We start from the raw sequence: 14,819 nt of genomic DNA, 5'->3' as shown, positions 1-14,819 counted from the left end.
TTTAAAAATGTTCTTATAGCTGCTTTTTCCTTGCCTTGCTGTGGAGAAAGTAGGCACTGTTCAACATCCTACAGACCACAGGAAACTTTGGGTCTTCTGTGTGTGCCTCAGGGTTTGTCGGGTTTTATGTCTGTCTTGCAAACTGCTGATGAATTGAGACATTTCAAGGCCTCTTTCCTTTGTTAGCATGTCATAATAGTACAGCTAACCTCAAAATTAAAAAGCAGTCTCTAGAAGAGATCAGACCAGTGAAACACTTTGAACACGGCAAGGGGTAAGCACAGAATGACACTTGGCAGAAAAATCCACTGTTCCATTTAAGTTTTTGTTTCAATTTGAAAAAACTTCAGGAAAAGTCATGGAAGTACAACTCCATCAATTTTAAATTAAAAACAAACAAACAAACAAACATACATTTATTTTCCAGCATGATGTTCTTGAAAATAGCAAGAGTAATTTAGAGTAATTAAGAACATTAGCAAAATTCTTCTTCCAACAGGTAAAGTGTGTTGGTGCTCTGAGTCCATCCCTCTGAGGTACACAGTTGTACAGAGGGGAAGAGGAGAAATAGATGCTTCCATGTATTGACTACTGTTCATGATACTGATATATCAAATGAAAACTCAAGGCTTACATTCTTTGGAGAAGTGCAGGACCTAGAAGCCATGTTCTATGCTTTGCAGTGATTCAGTTGTCCACCTTTACTATATGCAGAGCCTGGATGATTAATTCCACCTCTCAGAATAACTTTGTTAATTCAGTGAAGGGAACGTGTTTCCTCCTTTGTAGCATATCAACAGCCTGATTCTCCAAAGGTAAGTATAATTTGCCTCTCTTGCCTAGTTCATTTCAAACTACTGGTTCCACAGAGAGAGAAGGAGCTGAAGAAATACCAAGAGAGCTAAAGACCATTTGGAAGTCAGTTTCTTAAAAAAAGTAGGAAAAGGAATTTCCTCCAGGATATGCAGCTTGTGAGTGATGAGTCACATAGGAAAGTGTACTTTTTCTTCAGAGTAGCTGAATGATAAACACTTTCTTCCATACTACGGGGTCTCCATTTGAGAGCCAATTACAGCAGTGTCAGGATCACATAGCAGTCAAGACCACAAGTTCATGCATTTGGCTGAGCTCTTGGGGTTTGGTGGCAGTTGACCTATGAGGAAAACAGTATCTACTTTCATACCGGCCACAAAACTCACAAAAATTTGGTATCATAAATTAGTTGATGGAAAATCTACCATCCAGCTATGTGAGCTGGGGTGATAACATACCTGGGGGTTCTTTGGCTACTAGATTTTTGTAAACGCAGATCTATTGAATTCAATTCTCACTTCCCACTCTCATGAAGAGAGAGGATTTATTTCAGGGTGGCACGTGTAATAAGATTTTTGTTCTTGTGCACATTATATTTTTATCTATTCTTCCTTTGCTGGGTGTAAGTGTCAACAATTTATCACTGGCAGAGAAAAAAAAAAGTCTTATTCTCTATGGCAAAACAGTACAATTTAGAAAGTAGACTTTTATTCACATTTAGATGAAAGCAATTTTTTTCTTATTTTTACATATAAAAACTTCTCCTTTGCTTCTAGTATAATGGTACAGTCAGCCTCAAAATTAAAAAGCAGTCTGTATCCAGAAGCCTTAGTGCATATATTAAGGAAAGTCTGTGAAAAGCATTGGTAATAAGGGTCTCTTTGCAAAGTATTTATGCTTTAGGCAAGTTTATAACTTTCAGTGCCTTATATTTCTGTACTCAGGAAGAGTTCTGTGACAGAAATATTATCTTTAGAAATTGTTGTCACCTGCATTACCAGTTGTCTGAGAGACACTGTTTGTTCCCTAACAGAAAATTAAAATAACTCCAAAACCTATATAGTAAAGACGAATACATCACAGAATGCAGATTTCCCTATTGCAAACATAATTTCTGCATTCTAAGTTTACCTGAGCATTTTGCAAACAGAAGTCAACTGTAACAGCAAGCCAAAAGCACTGTTAATCTTATCTGATTGTATATGCAAATCAGGCAGGTAGGGACATGATGATTCAGATTGGCACCTTGAGGATTCAGATGTTGCGGGCAAAAACTGTAGCTGGAATAAAGTGAGCTAATGTATCAAACATGAAAATGTATTAGTTAATAATTTACCATCCATAAATAGTACTCTTCCAGGAGCAAAATTATTTGTACCCTGAGATATGAGAATCCATTTTTACGTGCTATTCTTTTACTGAATTATGCAGTCAGGACAATAACAAAAGCTCAGTTGCAACTAGGCAACTGGGTGGGGATCTTTTTCTTTGAACACCTCTGTAGAATGATGATAGATTCTAGCTGCAGGCCACACTTTCTGTGTCTCCAGAGTCTTGTCTGAAAGGGATCAGCTCCAGCTGCTCAGTCAGGTTTCAGATCACCATTGTACTTGGTACATATGTTAAGATGATGAGCTTTGTCCCACAGAGATCATGATCTATTAAAAAGAAAAAGAATGGAAGCAAAAAAATAATCATTTCCTATGTCACCTCACCCAGCAGAAATCGACCTTTTTTTTTTTAATCCTATTTAAGTCATCCAGATTATACCTTGAAAATGGGTAAAAAGTAGTTTTTCTGATGTCTAAGTGATTTAGGAATGCAAGCCAAACTGGAGGGTCACTTCATAAAGATATTTCTCAGCTCTCTAAGATAATAAACAAACCTGGACAATTAAAGTTAATGCTAGCAGAGTCAGAATATTTAGTAGGATATATATTCCTAGATGGTGAATGTAGAAGCAAATTCTGCAGGTGAGCTGCCTTGATTTTTCAAGTGTCCAGGGGTTTCCTTTACTTTAAACTTTGTAGAAACAAAGACCAAGGGGAGAAAAGAGAATTTTTCAAAGAGTGTCAAACATTGAAGTAATGCCGGGGGAGTTATTCTGACTATCATTATCTCAGAAAAAGTCACCCTGACAACACAGTTATATTTAGTTTTACCTTGATAATCTGGGTTCATGGTTTGATTTTCATCTGGGGAGTCTTTTATCTTTCTGTCATTTTTAAAACCTGTGACTTCTAATTAACAAGATGACTCCTGAAAGCATCAGAAGTACTTCAAATGCCACTGAAACTGCAGGGCTTACAGAATTAAATTACCCAAATGTTTGGCCCAGGCAAGAAGGATTATTTCACTGCTCTTTTAAGAACTGATGCAGTTTCATATGTTCACATCTTCACTTTCATATGTAGTGTTGACCTACCTGTGTGATAATGCATACAAGGAAGATGTTTCTCTTTCCTCTCAGTGAACTTGGCAAGTGGCAGAAGCCCAAGCTGTGTTTAGCTAATAGTCTATTCTGGTTTGATTCAGTTTTCCTCTCTCCTTCCTCAAAGCTAGTTATGTCCTAGCAGGCAATCCCAGCTTCAGATAGTAGATCAATATCTTGAAATCTCCAACTGTTTTAATATCTTGAAAGATCAACAGTTTTAATGTAGGCATTTGAGTCAGGATGATTTCATTTATGTACCTTATGGATGGCAGAGCACTTTAATATATGCTGTTGTTTTTGAACAGTGTGGTGAAGAATACAAATAGCTGTTCAAAGAACATACAATAGTCACTGTATCATTATTGAATTGTTTACTTTAATCAAATAATAGTGCCAGGATATAAGACAAATTAACAGTGTTCAACAGGGCTTACTATTCAAATAATATCTTAAACATGTAAGCTTAAAAATTTTTCTTGTCTGACTGAGCAACACTCCAAATGGACACCCTTGTACATGCTATAAAACCCACTATATCTGATTTGTGAAAGCCAAACTGTTTCTAATTACAACAAATATTTTCTGAGTCTTTCTTCACATTTCATAGATGTAAAACAGAAGGGCTTATAATTGAAAACTCAGCCAGGAATCTTGATGAAATGAATGGAGAAAAAGTATTCATAAACTCAAAGCTTATCTCTAAAAACCATCCTGACCAATAGAATTTTAAGCACAGTAAACCTCTGTCCATGTTCAACCAGGGTTTAGAGCTGTATTTGGTCCTTTAGGAATTGTTCATCAATCACTTTGGTTCTTCTACTTGTAACCAAAGCAGTTTTGAAATAATGAAACACCAAAAAGAAAGATCTTTGTCTATAAAATATTATTATAATCTTGAAAATGCAGATTTCTTGCCTTGCCATATCAAGTGTTATGAGGTTACATCTAGCCATGTTGTGATAAAGAACAGGTTAAATTCTTCTTCTGAGTACCTAAGCAGTGAGAGAACTTTACAAGACAGTCTTTTACTGATAAGTCAGATTAGAAATTTGTCTGAGATGGCAGGGCAGTAGCCCTAGTGTCAGAAAGGACAGAGTTGCTGATAGTCTAGGGATGAAGATGTAACTAGTTTATAGTGATGTTGAAAAGTATGATGAGTATGATTCATGTGATTATAATACATGTAATCTTAGTGTGTACGTGACTGGAAGACTAAAATATAATTTATGGTTAATGTCAGGTTCCTTTCTACTAGTGCTTAGCTTCTATTTCTGATGCTTAAACAAAAGAATAGAAACTTCTCTGAACTTTTATGTTACAATTTATTTTGATAAATTTAATCTAAAATAAATTATCATTCAATCCATCTCTAAAATACACACATATTTAAAACTTCTGGAAATCATAAGCTGAAGTTGGAAAAATTATATTAGCCTCCAAATATTTTTTTTTAACTTCAGGTGCCCAACAATTTTGACTAGGCCACTAACTTTATATGATGAATTTATACTCCAGTCTTGGCTCCAGAAATGCATTGATAATCACTCATTTGGTGTTAATAAGTTTTGGACAAAGCAACTCTATGCCTCCTTCTGATTTTCTTAATATGAGTAATAAGCTATGCCTATTATTTGTTAAGCAATATTGAAATGGATGATTCAGTCAAACATGAAAAATTCTTTTAATTTAATGGTCATATTTTATTATGATCTGTTGGTTTTAATGTTATTTATTGCACACCTTGCTCTTTAATCATGTTTGCTCACTGAGGTATCCTGTTTTCTACAGTAGGGACAGGGTTTTTTTGGATTTGCTTATAAATGCCTATGAACACTCTTAAAGATTAACCTCAGCCTAAGTAGTTGGTTTTGGGCTTGACCAGGTGGCTACTATGTTCACACATATACTGTCTATGCATAGCTTAATTACAAGTGTTTAATTAGTGGGTGTAACAAACTAAGTTGTTTCCATGCGTCCAAAACTCCCACGTTTTTGTGTTCTCCTAGGGACAGCAGTCCAAGCCTGAGGAAGGATCCATTGGGGCAGTCTGTGAACAGAGAACACAAAACACCACCTCTTTCTAAGACAAAGAAAGTATTCATAGATACATCTCAGCACACCAAGAGTCTAACCTTTTCATCTTGGTAATTATTGTGGGTGTTACAGAGTAGAATAGTCTCCTTAAAGAACGCTCCCTTACTGACGAATGTGCCCGTCTCGTTCTTGCCTTTTACTCTGCCTTTTCTGCTCTATAAAGAGCAGTCTCATGCTTCCACTGCTTTGTGTGAAAGTCGCGCATTCTCTCCAAAAAAAGGCTCAAGCATTAGCTAAACCTTTACTAAATCGTATGCAAGTTTTTAACCTGGACTGGTAGCCTTTGGCATTTCTCTAGGTCTGCTATCAGCCCCCTGAGGTACTTATTCTGTTGGGGTATGGCTCTCCTGGCAAAGTGCACTCTAAAGGTTAATGCAAAGTTTGGGCACAGCTTAGCTCAGGTCTGATCATACATACTGCAAGGTCATCTTACACTGTCACATTTTTTTGCTCTCAGTGCATCTCTACTTGGATATTTCACTGGAATTTCTTTGGTCATATTCCACAGCTCTTACCCAGAATAAATTCTGTAAAAAAAAAGTATCTCTTCTGAGCACTGTGGGAAACTGAGATTAATCTATTTCAGGTGATTAAATTTCTCATTGTAGTGTGAATGATCTACAAACAAGAGAAACGGTGGTAAACATCTTTTCTATTTAGGACAAATGGAAAATGTCACTACATCTGTGTGAGAAGGTTTTGTGATTGACTGGAAAGCTTTTGCTGGGATGGCAATGCCTTCATTCTCAGACACTGATCCTTTTGTCAGTTCTCACTACCAGGTAATCCTACGAGCAACACTATTTTGGATTTGTGAGCTTCCCTGTACATTGCCACTTCATACTGTGTTCTGAACCTGTCTCCAGCAAGACCCTTCCTTGCCATGACAATAATATGTTTTATTTCTTTTGCTGATGTCTGACAGAAGAGAATCTTGCTCCACTGCAATTTGGCAAGCCTACAGGTTGCCAGTTCCATCCACCAGGGAATGGGGACTAGGTGGATGGAGGTGGGCAGTGGCAAGCAGGGGCTGTCAGCAGTGCAGCAGGTTCAGTTTCCCTGCTTGAACCTGGCTTCCTGCTAAAGGGTGAAACCTGCAGGTACAACCACTCCCTGCCTCTCCTTTCTCCTTTCTTGGCTCGATGATCCCTCATGAGCACTTTCAGCCACACCCAACTACTAATTGTTCAGTAAATTGTCTTAGTAAAGCTTTAATTATCAGCTTATTACGATTTTAATTACTAGGAGACTGGTAGAGGCTGAGGTCAGACTACCAATGATGTATTATTTTTTTATAATCATGGAATCTGCTTTGTGTTCATCCAAGAAGAAATCTGTTTACAAGCATGATATTTACAAGGTTTTATTCTTGTTTTAGGCAAGATTTATGTGAAGAATCACAAGGCGCTTCTAACATTTACTATGCAGCCAACTTGGATTAAACCTTGCATGAAAGATTTTATCTCTTGGTTTCCAAATTTGCAGAAGGTCTTATCCAAACCTGTTTTAAGTGTATAAATGCTCAGGCAAATCACTGCCTGTAACAAAAAGATAGAATGGCTTAAAAAACATGACCTTACAATGTAAAAACTTACATGTGGAGTACATTGGTGCAAGGAGAAAGAAAATCAGTTTTTGACTTGAATCTACAATGAACAGGAGAAGAAGTAATGAGGCTAAATTGTATCAAAGGAGATTTTGGATAGACATTAGGGAAAACTCTCTAATGGTGGTGATAATTAACAGCTGAAATAGCTTACCTTGAGAGAACATGGGCTCCCCATGGTTACAGCTTTTTAAGACTGAAAAACCATCTATGAGAACCTCATTATGTTTCCCTGTTCCTAGTTTGCTGCAGGGTAATAGACTACATGCCTTCCTGCAATCCTGCCTGTACCTTTATCAGCATTAGTTTGTGAAGTCAGAATGAGACTATAAATTTAATCAATCGTGATTTTATACTCAATTATATGTAGAATTGGTGATTTAGATGCATTTACATAGTGCAAACATTTTGACAGAATGGTGTTCAGGCAAAGCAGATACTGCAGTTCTGAAGTACTTACTAGAATCAAAACTGCTGGCTTTTCTTGATTCCTCTCTAGAAAATAAATGCACTGTTTGTTTTATGGATGTGTTTGTTTTTTGGAGATGTGTTTGTAAGGTATTTTGCTGTGAATTGCAGATTTACATGCTTTTTTCCTCTTTAGGCTATGAAACACATTTTGTGGACTGCTTAGGGCAGACTGCTAGAAAATAAATGTGTATACTGTTCTTTCACAAAGACATAACTTTGAGGCATTGCACTAATAACTCTAAGAGTATCAGAGAGGTGTCCAAGTGCTCAACAAAACTTTTGAGTGTGGTCTAATCAGTTACATAAAGGAAGGTTCAGATCAGTCAGTGGCTTCCACACTTAGCAGGTTATTTCAACTGCTTTTGTATTCTGTGAATTGGCTAAGTCAGATTGGCTTTTTTTCCTATTTATAGGTCTGGGGAGAAACTGTTGCACCTGCTCATACTCACACATAAAACATCACATTGCACAGGAAAAAGTATTTGCTACATAAAAATGTTACCTGCTTCAGAGGACAATGGTTTTTTCTGCCAGCAGGGCCTTATGGTTTTGCAAAAGCTACTTTTGGAATCAGCAGATGTGCACATGTGTGTATGTGTCTAAATAATTTATTTGCAGAGGACAATATGGAGCTGTGCTTCAGCAAGGGATCTGTGTGAAGACTAAAGTCCCAGCTGGAACACAAGAGAGAGAATCTTCAGGGGTATGTAAAACATCAAAGGAAAAGCAAAGGAGAGAATGATTGGCAGAAGAAAATAGAAGGAAGGAGAGTAGACGGATATGAAAGTAGAACTATAACTGAAATACAGCTTCAAAAAACTTCTGAAAAGAAGACCAGATGCTCAAATTTGGTGCCAAAAGTTAAAAAAAAAATAAAAAATCAAGAGTCATATGACTAAAAATGACAAAAATATAATGCTAAATGGCTTCAAAAGCCAAGCCTGAAGAATGCAGCTCCTTCTGGATATTTTTAGAGTGTTTCTAGAAACCCTCTCTCATCAACAAATGTGAGAAACTCAGAGGAATGTTGAACCAACTACAGAGAAGTGAGATAGGAGCTAGAGCTGCCAGTGCGAAAGAGAGTTTATAGTGATCGGGAATGGTTGCTACACTGGCAACTCTTCTTCATAGGACAATAATAAGAAAATCATGACTCCTGGAAACTGCTGAGGACATAATCAGGCCTGGGGCACAAATTGCTATTATTAAACAGAATAATGTTTATAACTATGAGCTGTAAAAAGTAGTCAACTAAATGAAAAAAAAAATTAACCAAACTAAACCAAAAACCAACAACAAACAAACAAAAAACACAACAGGAGAAAAAGTCCTAAATAGCTCCAGGGTAGCCAGGCTGTAGACTCTTGTACCCTAAATATATTGGCAGACACATTTAGCTCCATGATGGTCACAGTTTGGGCTATTTGCATGGGTATAAACGGAATTACTTACAGCCATGAGAATGGGTCTCTAATGGTGATCTGAACTCAAGAGAATCCCTGGTCATAGCATAAATTTTTTTCTAGCAAGCCTTGAGGAAACTGGTTTATTTTTAGGCAGATAAAGAGTTTAATATTGAAATCTCAGAGCTGTTTGTTTATTCTGGATAGATTGTTTCTATCTAGAGGCCACATAAAATGTTAATGAGTATATTTCTTATTTTCTCAGTAGAATAGGAAGCAGGGATTTAGGCAGCTAATTTATTGTCAGTTACACCAGCATGCAAATGAAACTGGCCTTCTCTAAACCTAAAGTAAGAAATATCCTCAGAAAAAAAAGAAAAAGTTAATAAAAATAAAACCAAAACTACATTGCTATTACATCTATGATTCTCCTCCAGTGAGCCTCTTATTTCAAAAGTAATATGTTTCCTGCACAAAGTTTCAGGAACGTTGATGTTTCTTTTTTCTGGATGTCTGGCTTGGATAGGTGTGAGGTATAGATGGCAGATACAAACATCACGAAGAGTAGTGGCTGCAGAGTGTGCAGGGGCTTGCCACTGCTGGCTTGGCAGCTACAACCAGAGACACAATCCGCTGTCAGTGGGACACTCCAGTAAATAAATGCTCAAGTGGTTTGCCAGAACTAAGCAGAAAATGAAATTTTGGTGCAGGACATAATTGAAAAATGGAGTAACTACTGTAGGAACTGAAAAAAAGACCTGAAGAGGGTTACGGAAGGAGGGAACATGAAAGCAAAAGAGATTGGTAAGGGAGAAGGGGCAAAGAAAGTGGGAAAGAATATTTAATCCACCTAATTATCTTACAGCCTAAAGGCACCAAAAAGGACTGATGTAAAGTGCTCACAGTAGCACAGAGTGTAACAGGAGACTAGAAAGTAATAGGATTTTTCCAACATGTAATATAGATCAAGTGTTAATGGTGCTGAGGAGGAATTTGTTTTGAAGGATAGGCTGTGATATCTGCCAGAACTTTAGTATGTCTACTGGGAAATTTAACCCACAAGTGGTGTCAGACAGCAACTGCTGAAGATTTAAGAATTTTATCAGGAATCTGAGACTGAATAAGACATGTGACCTCAAATATGAGGTCTCTTTTAGTTATATTATTGATCTCTACTACAATGAAAATCCCGTGTTAAAAATATAACTAAGCAAGAGAGTGTCAAACCCAGTAAAGCCCCAGTGTTGCCTTCGTATTCTTCTGCACTGTTTCCAACTGCTCCTCTGGCCCACCACAGCCTGTGTTTGGTGGACTCCCAGGTTATACTGGACTCTCAAATCCTGTCTTCAACTTAGGCTAACAAGAGAGAGAAGGAAGGAGATACTCATAGCAGTGGTTTTCCGTAGAAGCTGTAAAAGCATCTTGAGCTAGAACTAAAATATTATTTTGTCACATCTGTCTTACAGATGCTTGGTCTTTATCTATCCAAGTTGTAGGAGTTGACTCTGGGGAAACTCTGTGTGAATGTTCAAGGTCAGCCAGGCCTTGTATAAATTATGGCACAGATTTCTCTCAATTCATAACCCAGCTGAATGACGGATGTTCTTTCTTTGCTTAACAGTACGTTAGGTCATAGGCTAAAGGAGGAATGAAATGTGTCCATCAGGTACTTCTATTCCCTCCCTTCCTGCCATTAGTAGTCCCCACTAGGACTCTTTTCCTCCCTTAGTCCTTGTGTAGCCCAAAGTAGCTCTAGGTCATAGGAGAGGGCAGCAGGAAATCCTGAAATAAGTTGCATACATGCAAAATCCTATGCCTGCATTAAACACAAAACTTTATACAGAGAGATATAATAGGAAGTCTGCTCACTCTGTGTGGATCCAATTTCAACACATCTGGTTTTTTGCAAAGCAAAAAAATTGTTAAGCATAAGAGAGTAATTCAATTTTCCCATTCTCAGTTTCTCCCATTAATTACGTGTGTAATTAATATTTCATTTGTTAATTATCAAAGGCATTTACAAAGTTTTCTATCTTAAGAACATCAGAAAGATATAGTATGAAGCAATGTGACTTCTGTGTCCTGATGTAGTGTTAATTTATTTTGTCTATTCAAAACTCTTCTACAAAACAAAATAATCTGTACTGAAAAAGACATTTGCTAAATTATATAATGAAAAATACAATGAACCTTGTTCATAATTCCTATTTTATATTTACTTTTATTCCTAATTGGGCAGTTCAATATTAAATAATTGAGGGATACTTTTTAGAAAACAAATGGTGATGGAGTCAGTTGTTTCTTTGATGTCTCCTCATTACTTAAGTAAGCATGTGAATAATGATGTTTCTACACCCAGGAGGACCTAAGAGTAACATTTGCCTTTGCTAACTTTTTGACACCTCTTTTATTCACCATTAAGCCTGAAATGTGGCATTTTTAATGTTCTGCTCCTGGCCAATCTCAAAGGATTGGCTTAGGCTAAAATGTAGGTCTTGTAGCAGCCTCCTCTCTGGTTTGGTTGCTCAGCCCTTCTCTGATGCCTCTGCATGGACATCCTCAAGCCAACCAACAGCAAAAATCCTTGTGAGTTTTCATGACAAATCAAGCAGCTTCAGTGCTGCAGTGCATTGGTATGGAACAACTCTTCCTGTTGTGGTAGTTGGCTTGTCAAATTGACTCTCTATGTCTCTACATGCCACTACCTGGTTCACTGTTTGCAGTAAGAGACTTAAATTTATGGTGGAGGAAACCACTTTTTATAGCGGGATCAGAACATGTTTTTGAATGTACTTTAAGGTCTTGTGGCTATAACAGCCCACATATTTCACTGAGATTAAATGAAAACTGTAATATTACTTTATATTGCTTTGAGGGTTTCTTTTTTAATCTGCAATTTGTATAATTGTTATAGAGAATAGGGTTGAATAAATCACAATAGGAAATGTAACTAAAGATATTATCCCAGCAGTAGGCGAAGCATGTTGCATTTTAAGACACCAGGGAATTCCACATGGAATATAAAATTTAGAGTAAGGCATTACAATTTTTTCTTCTCTCAAACTGTTGTTGCAGGTCTGAGATAATGATATAACCTTATACTTGGATGACACAGAATACTTGTTGGCATATTGAATCAAAAATCATCGATATCTATAGAATGACTGCAATTGTTTTATCACTTTCTAAAAAAAAGTCTTTTGTAAAAGTGTTGTCGTCTTAGCTGAATACAGAAGAGCTATTACAGATCATTTAGATCTGTATACATAAATAAACATGAAAGCAAAAAAAATTTTTCAAAACTTGGCAAGAATTTTCTCTAGTTATGGGCCATTTTCAGTTTTATAATGAAAATAGAAAGTTTCTGAGAGCAGACATTTCTGCCTAGTAGAAACCCATATTTTCCACAAAAAATACCTCATCTGAAAATTTCAACCATTTTTAAAAGATGCAATCTCAAGGAGTTATTTGTTTGTACCATCTACATGTATAGGAAGAAGGATATTACAATTTGGCCATGTAATTTTAATGTCTGCCTGGCAAAGTACGAGGGCAAATCACAGAATATTCTGTGCTAGAAGGGACTCACAAGGATCATCAAGTCCAACTTTTTAGTGAATGGTCCACAACCTTGGTGTTATTAGCACTGTGCCCTAACCAACTGAGCTAATCTCAAGGCTATTTTTATAAGCATGCTGGATTTCCTCAGGAAAGAAAGCAAATATCCTCAGCAGTATTGTCTGTTTATTAAAAGACAGAACGAAGAATTGACTTTCTGCATCATCCAAGACTTTAGTGATGCAGAAGGGCCCTCCTTTTCCCTTTTGTTTTTTTGATTTTTTTTTTTTTGGGTTGCTTTTTTTGCTTGTTTTGTTCTGGGTTTTTTTCTGTAGGTTTTTTTTTGGGGGCAGGCGGGAGGAGTTTGAGAAGGATAAGCCATTAGCTATTTATGTTTCTATTCTTTATTTCTGAAGTTGGTCTGCAGAAGACAATTCCATTTTTTTACATCCCCAGTAGTGACATTTATTTCACAGAGGATAATTGTGTTGTGGTCACCTGTAAGTCAGCACAGAATATAGGGATGTGTTACCAGATAAATCAGTCTTTTGAAATTCTCTGTACTTGCAAGAGAATCATAGGAAGCAAAAAAACCCAGCACTACTCTTTGAATGTTACCATTCCTTCACCACCTCCATGAATGTGAGGTTTGCTTCTTGGTCCTGTTTCCAACCCAGACAAACCACTGCTACAGCCATTTTTGTAAGATATCTGTTAGGCAGTCTTTACACATGAGAATGAGAGGAACAAAGCAACTGAGGATACTAAAGGAGAAATGCATGCTAGCAGGAGCTGCTGTCCTGAGGAGGGGGCCCTCTTCCTCCCAGAAAAACACATTGTTACATAAAGAAAACCTTCCCCTACCCAGTCAGCATCTTCAGGGAGGTATCCCCAAAGCATCACTAATCTTCCTTTCTTCTTTCCTCTGTCTGACTGGATAGTCCTCACAGCAAAGTTCCCACTGATGTCTTGAGCCTTTGACGATCGACTCCCGGGTGATGATGCTGAGTCAATGGCTTATGATGCTGAATCAATATGCTGCATCAGGGCTGAAAAGGATAGGGCTTCCATACAGATCCTGAGGTGACAAAATAGTGCCTAACCAGGTTTTGGCAGCATAGATGCTGTAGCCAAGCTGGTCTCTTGCTCTCCTCACTAGCAGGAACAACAGACACCTACTTGTTGTAGATTGTAAGGGTTGTCCTTTCCTTTCCTGCTGCTTCAACAGAGCTAAGGCAGAACTTGCTGCCACCCAGAAACCAGCCTGCAGACCATTGCAGTTACAGCTTTTCCCTTTCTTTGTCTGCTTTATCTATATGCTTATCTCTGTGTACCTCGGGAAAGCTAGCTGAAATCAAAAGTTCACTATTACTTCCTCCAGCCACAGTGCATCAGCTACTCAAATTAAAGGACAGACCTGCTGTGAACTAGAAAGTGTTCTCCAACTTGCAGCAATTTCTCATAAAGATACTGTACCAATCAGTTCGATACCTGTGGCTTCCTACTAAAAGCAAATGATATTTCACAGCAGATAACCAAGTACACAAGGATGTATAAATTAAGCAAAATGCTTTTTATTTGCTTTTTGCCTTTAAGTTACCACACTGTGTGCATGGAAATACAAAGGGATTTTTTTTTTTTAAAGGCAGTCAATGGAAATACCTAGTCTTTTGGCTTTAGTACACATGAATTCTTCCAGTAATAAACCACGGTTAACTTTTTACTTACAATTCAATTTTCTACTTGAATTGAAAATTTTGTTTGTATCAGAGTCTCTTCCTGGTAACTAGTAAAGAAATGTGCCCAGTATATGAAATCCTAAGCCCAGGGACATAATCATAAAAGTTGTTTTAATTTTTGGAGCAAGGTTGGATTTTGTATCATTTGTTCTTCAAGAACTCTATATGCCCCTTGAAGAATATCAACCCAGGTCATAAGTTTAGGTCATAAATACTAATTCTGAGTTCTTTTAAGGAAGCCTATCCTAACAACAGGTGAAGACAAGTCTTTTCCATGGGGCAACAACTATATGTAGATTGGACTCATCTAGAAACTCATTTACAAAATTCATTGCCTTCCACTAGAAATCCCAGACACATGTCTATGCCTTTGCCTTGTCTAAGATAGAAGTGTAACTGGTAAATGACTTGACAAACTCAGATGTATGACATGAGTTGTCCTTATCATCAGAGAAGGAAAAACACAACATTGCAGGTACTAGCCATGATGTACACTGTGCTGCTAAAAGGCACTTGGATGCTGCATTGGAATGAGCTGCCTCTCTGATGTCCTGGGAGAGTAAGACCAGGAGACTGTTCAGTGGTTCTGCAAACCTTTTATAAGATACATATGATCATCATGGCTGGGCTTCGCGAATAAAGATTTGGGAAGGCTCTATCCACATTTGTTACAGGCACGCTGGTGGCTTATGAGGCCAATG

Source organism: Corapipo altera, unplaced genomic scaffold, assembly GCF_003945725.1.
Source record: "Corapipo altera isolate COAL_440 unplaced genomic scaffold, ASM394572v1 23, whole genome shotgun sequence".
NCBI classification, from domain to species: Eukaryota; Metazoa; Chordata; class Aves; order Passeriformes; family Pipridae; genus Corapipo; species Corapipo altera.
Note: the sequence above shows the minus strand (reverse complement) of the source record.